Raw genomic sequence first — 6,233 nt, 5'->3', positions numbered from 1 at the left:
AGCAAGGATTTGATTGAAGAAACTAACAAAAAGTAGCTGTGTGATTTTTGGATACTACAAATTTTATGATTTTGAACCTCAGTTTCCCCATTTGTAAAAAGGAAATGGTGGCAGCACTTCAAAGGTGTAAATCCATAGGCAGCTAACAGTCAAGCCGAGCAGGAGCCCAGGGGCCCTCTAACTCCTTCATTCTTCAGCGAGAGAGCTGAGGCCCAGCTTCAAAAGGCAATAAACAGCAGTTAGACAGAACTCGTTTGAAATCTTGGCTCTACCCATGTCTTCAGCAACTTCTTCTAATCTGTGAAACGTAGCAAGGTTGTTGCCAGGACTAAAGGAGATACGTTAAACTCTTGGCATCAAATCCTAGTATAGAATTTTTGAACTTAAAATGTTTCTTTGTTTCATTCCTTCTTCCCTCAACCCCCAGTCAAACTAGGTCCTAACTTGAGCACACAGGCCCCAGGGTCAGCAGCTGACCTAAGCAGACGCAGGCTAGGGACCTAGGCAGATTCCCACCACGTGGAGGCCCTGACCAGGGGCAAGCATACTGCAGTTTGCTGGTCTGTAAAAAGTGGGAATAGCCGGGCAGTGGTGGTGCACGCCTTTAATCCCAGCACTTGGGAGGCAGAGGCAGACAGATCTCTGTGAGTTCGAGACCAGCCTGGTCTACAAGAGCTAGTTCCAGGACAGGCTTCAAAAAACCACAGAGAAACCCTGTCTCGAAAAACCAAAAAAAAAAAAAAAAAAAAGTGGGAATAGTAGTAACCACCTCTAAGTGCCAGTGTGAAACCTGTGCTCCTTTTGAAAATATCTGCTAAGTGTTCTCTTCCCCTTGGATTTTTGAGACAGGGTCTTGCTCTGCAGCTCTGACTCTCCTGAAGCCCATGGCATCTTCCAGCCTCATCCTCTGAAATGCTGGAATTATAAGCACATGCCACTACGCCTGGCTTAAGTATCTGGTTTTTTTTTTATTATTTGTTTTCTTTTTGTTTTTTTGTCTTGCAACCATGGCTCTGATCAATGAGACTCTCCAATAGATAAGCGGTAATGCTGGTATTTATTTATCAATTGCTTCATGTTTTTACTTGTGTGCCAGACTGTTATCACAGCTGGCGTTCACAGGATTCAACAAGACTCTTGCTCTCCCATCCCTTACAGTGCAGAAGGAATACAGTGGCTGAGGCTGTGGATCGGTTTGTTAAAGGGCTAGCTTAGCATGGGTTCTGTTCCCAGCACAGCCCAACAACAGGCCATGGTGGCACCTGCCTGCAACCCCCAGCATTTGGGAGGTAGAGGCAGGAGGGCCATAAGTTCAAGGCCATCCTCCGCTCTCTGTGGAATATGATGTCACCCTGTGCTATGTGAGACCTCACTTCAACAAAAGCAAGAGATAGGTTGTGCTCACAGGACAACCAGTTAGTCAGCTCTTAAAAGTCTAGACTCCAGGACTGGAGAGAGAGTCAATCAAAAAAGTTCTTGCCATGTAAACATGAAGACCCGAGTTTGACCTCCCAGAACTCACCTCTCTCTCTCTCCCTCTCTCCCAACAGATGCACACACACCCACATAAATATGCATGCATGCATGAGCTTGCATCATGCACACATATGTATAGACACAGAGCTGGGCAGTTGAGATTTCTGTAGGCCCTGCTGGTTTGTCATCTTGCATAGTCCTTACTCTTCCTGTGTTCCCACACAATAGTGGCCATCCCACTTCCCTCATGGGCTACCCTGGATGCTAACTGACTTTGTTCTGGTAATGAGACGAGGCTCATGGGAGGTTCTCTGTACATACTTGTTTAATTAATAAAGCCAGGGCAGCATTCAGACAGGAAAGTGACTTTCGAGCGGAGGAAACAGAGAACATGAGCAACCGAGTGCAGTCCCTACACTCGGCTCACCTGCCTGTCACTGAAAGTAGTCCCAACTGTCACACCTGGAAGAACTTTTCATCGAAGACTCTTGGTTTGCAGGTCAAGAAACTCAAACCAGAGAGAAAAAGTAGTTGCCAAGCTAGGAGGTAGAATGATGATACCCAAACACAGGACTGGAGAGGTGGCTCAGTGGTTCAGAGCACTGGCTCCTCTTCCAGAGGACCTGGGTTCAATTCCCAGCACCTACATGGCAGCTCACAACTGTCTGTAACTACAGTTCCAGGGAATCTGACACCCTTACTCAGACAAAACACCAGTGCACATAAAATAATAATAATAATAGTAGTTGTAATAATAATACACAAGCGTGTGCATATTCCAAGCTCTAGAATCTATGGGTATCTGATGTTATATATCAGAGGGACTTTGCTGAGGTGACACTTAAAGATTTTGAACAAAGCCAGGTGGTGGTGGCGCACGCCTTTAATCCCAGCACTTGGGAGGCAGAGGCAGGCGGATCTCTGTGAGTTCGAGACCAGCCTGGTCTACAAGAGCTAGTTCCAGGACAGGCTCCAAAACCACAGAGAAACCTTGTCTCAAAAAACCAAAAAAAAAAAAAAAAAAAAGATTTTGAACAAAGAAGACTATCTCAGCTTATCAGGATGGGTTCAAGGTCATGACAAGTTCCTTGTGAGAGAGAAGGAGACAAGAGTGTTGGAGTTGGGGTGGTGTGCACCAAGGAGCCAGGGCGTGTGTGTGTGTGTGTGTGTGTGTGTGTGTGTGTGTGTGTGTGACTAGGACCTCCGCTCTCTCTACACACCCTTCTAATCTGAGCCCTTGTTTTCCTGCTCTTTGTCCCAGGCAAAGTTTGCTAATTCCCTTTGATAAAATGCCCTCCTCCCCCTCCTGTTTTTAGTGACAGGTCAGAGGCCCTTGCCTTGGCAGCAGATGTCAGGGTGTAGTCAGAAAGCCAAGTGGGAACCTTTGGCAAGAGGTCACCTTTGGGCAAGGCTGATGAGATCTAGGGAAAGCAGCCTACGGTCGAGGGATACAGCTGGGGCCCTTCAGAAGATAAGCCCTGGTGAGTGAGATGGGAACTGCAGCATGCCAGTCCTCCGGGGAGCTGTGTGTGCAGATTAGCCTGGCCAAGGAGGCATATTGAGGCTGGGTTTTGAAGGGACTCAGCCCTCTCTTTTGAACACCTCAAATCTATGAAGGCTTGAATCTCTTATAGAAAGTGGAATAGCGTTTGCTTTAGAACTATGTTCATCCTCTTATGGACTTTAAATCATCTCTAGATGCCTATGACAACATAGATATTATATAGTTCTTCGGTATTGTTTAGCAAATGTTCAGGACAGACACAGGTGGCTTTTTGTTTGTTTGTTTGTTTATGTTTTGGTTGTTGAGTCAGGGTCTTGCTGTGTAGCTTTGCTTGGTCTGGAACTTGCTATGACCAAGTTAGACTACACTGGCCTCTAACTAAAGGTGATCCTCTTGCTTTGCCCTCGTAAGTGCTGGACTTTCAGGAGTCTGTTACAACACCTATCTCAGACACAGGTTGTTGTTGTTTGGGACAGGGTCTCTATGTAGTCCTGCTGTCCTGAACTTGCTGTGTAGACCAGGCTGGCCTTGAACTCACAGAGATCCACCTGCCTCTGCCTCCTGAATGCTGGGATTAAAGGTGTGTGCCACCACACTCTGCTTCAGACACAAGTTTTAAAAATATTCTGATTTGTTTTATATTTTGTTTTTGTTTGTTTGTTTTTATATACCAACCCCAGTTCCCCCACCTTCTCTTAACCACTTAGCCATTTCTTCAGTCCTGAGATTCCATTTTTAAGAAAAACAATACATTAAAAAGTCTGAAAAGACATATCATAAAATACCCCTGATGATTGTCTCTAGCCCATGGGGTTGGAGGAAGCCTCAGTGTTTTTCATTTGGTTTACCAAATATTTTCCAGTTTAATAACTAACATGATAAAAGCAAATCGTCTGTAAAAATGATTAAAGGGAAGTGAACACTAGCGACACCCGCTCTGTGACTAGGTCTTTCCGGCTGTCCTCTTTCCAGAGCCCTGTAGGGAGGTTCCCAGCCACGCTTCACTATGTGGAACGGACACCGACACCAGGTAGCTCACCTATGACCTCACGGTTCCCAAGGGCCGGAGCCAAGCATTCCCAGCTAAGTCCAGCCACTCCGTCCTTCTACAGAATTCCCCAGTGTCCTGGGATTTGATCTAGGCAACTTCGGGGGAGGGGTGTGGAAATGGGGGGGTGGAGGCCATTTGAGGCAGTCTCGCTTTAGAGCCCTGGATGTCCTTGAATTGAATACATCATCCAGGCTGGCCTAGAACTCACAGCAAGCCTCCTGCCTCGGCCTCCCCAGTGTAGGAGTACAGGTGTGAATCGGCCACCTTCTGTGTGTTCAGTATCCGTGACTTGCCTTCCTACCAGAGAAGGGACAAAGCTATGACAGTCATTGTGGGGCCCCTGAACTTGAGGACTGATCTTGGAAATCAGCACATCTATTTCCTGTTCGCTGCTCCCATTCTTGTTGATAAGCCAGAGTAAACTGATCTCGTGATACATGACTAGGACTGGGGGCACTGAGGGAAGCTGGTACCCTAGCATGGCTCCAGGCCCCGGGGGCAAAACTCGCAGGCTCTGGCTGGCTGTCCTGACTGCTTTCCTGTGAGCCTCCTTCACCCTGCCTCCTAGAAGGTAGGTCACTGGAAATAAAGCTTTCCCTTCTGTGAATACCAGTACTTGGGTGACACCTCCCCCCTTTTCCAGCATAGGCCAACCTAGGACCCTGGGATAAACATCAGTTTCCATTGTGAAGTAACCAATGAGAGACATGCCAGTCTAGAGTTGGTACCCATACCACTTTGTACAGTGTTTGGCCTAGAACCATCCAACGTGGAATGAATTCATCCTTGACCACAGAAATACCCAGGTAACAAGCCTTTGCCCCTAAATGTGAGGAACCCGGGAGAGACTGTTTCTACTGTTACTTACCTTTGCCTACTTATGCAAATTTGTCAGAATCCATGGGCATCTTTGTATTATATAGGTACACATGCATATACAATACATACACATGAATGTATTTTGTGGATAGTTAGGAATAATATATAAATACACAGTGTATAAATAGATATTACATATATATGTGTATGTGTGTACCTGTATCCTCTGCACTTTAGGCTGGATTCTTGGCTCCAGCAACAAGAAGAGCAAATGTGAGCCCAGAGCTAAGGTGTCGAGTTCCAAGTATAACCCTGTGCCCCTGGACACTTTCCCCTGTACCCTCGACCCAGCTGGGTCTCCAGAGACCCCAAAGGGACCGCTTAAGCAGGAGCATCTGCTCAGCACAAGGGCCCCAAACACCGAGCACACAAACTACCTTGATTCGTTGGACCTATGCAAGATCAGCAAATATTTATCCTAATTTTAGACTCACTCCCAAAACTCACTTTTAGGAGCTGAAGCAGCATTTGGGCCCCTCATCTTCTGGTATGTTTTCAAAACAGACAGGGACAGAAAGGCAAGACTTATCCAGAAAGGAAAACTGGGCTGAACATTTAACGTCTCCTATTAAGTTTGGCAACAATGACTCTATTCTTGCATAAATAAAATTTCTATTGATCACTGAAAAGAAAGGGGCTTAACCAGCACCCACCTCAGTTCCCTAATCCACAAAGCAGAAAGAGGGACAGTGCCTAGCTTGCCGTGTTGTTGTGAGGATCAGATTAAAGTACGGGGTTCTACGGGTGATGCTCTCCTTTAATTCCAGTACTCAGGAAGAAGAGGCAGGTGGATCTCTGTAAGTTAGAGCTTGAGCTTAGTCTACATAGTTCCAAGACAGTCAGGGCTACATAATGAGATTCTGTATCAAAAAGAAAGAAAGGCGTGGGGGGGGCGGATAGCAGGGAGAGAGAAAGAAAACGAAAGAGAGAGAGGGAGGGAAGGAGGGAGGGAGGGAGGGAGGGAGGGAGGGAGGGAGGGAGGGAGGAAGTTGTACGTGTAGTTGTGTGTGTGATGCATGTGTGTTTGTGTGGGTGCACTTGTAGTTGTGTGTGTGATGCATGTGGGGGTATGTGTGTAGTCGTGTGGGGTGCATGTGTGGTATGGGGGAGGGCATGTCTAGGGGGTGCATGTGTGTTAGGATTTGGATTGTTTCATTTTGTCTGTGAGGGTGGCTCTAGAACAGAAATACCTTAACCTTTAAGAGCTCTCAGCAGGGTGCAGTGCCGCAGACTGCAATCCCAGCCTTGGGAGGTGCAGGCAGGAGGATCAGAAGGAATTGAGTGTCACCCACAGCTACAGAGTGAGCTGAAGGCCAGCCTGGG

At 46.9% G+C, this 6,233-nt stretch overlaps 1 pseudogene; it reads left to right on the top strand.

The window, feature by feature from the left end:
* Positions 1-4,510: 4,510 nt before the first annotated feature.
* LOC142851428 (NADH dehydrogenase [ubiquinone] 1 beta subcomplex subunit 4 pseudogene) lies at positions 4,511-5,482 on the top strand (annotated as a pseudogene).
* The last annotated feature ends 751 nt before the right edge of the window (positions 5,483-6,233 follow it).

Source organism: Microtus pennsylvanicus, chromosome 5 (assembly GCF_037038515.1).
Source record: "Microtus pennsylvanicus isolate mMicPen1 chromosome 5, mMicPen1.hap1, whole genome shotgun sequence".
NCBI lineage: Eukaryota > Metazoa > Chordata > Mammalia > Rodentia > Cricetidae > Microtus > Microtus pennsylvanicus.
This window is presented reverse-complemented; position numbering and strand designations above follow the sequence as displayed.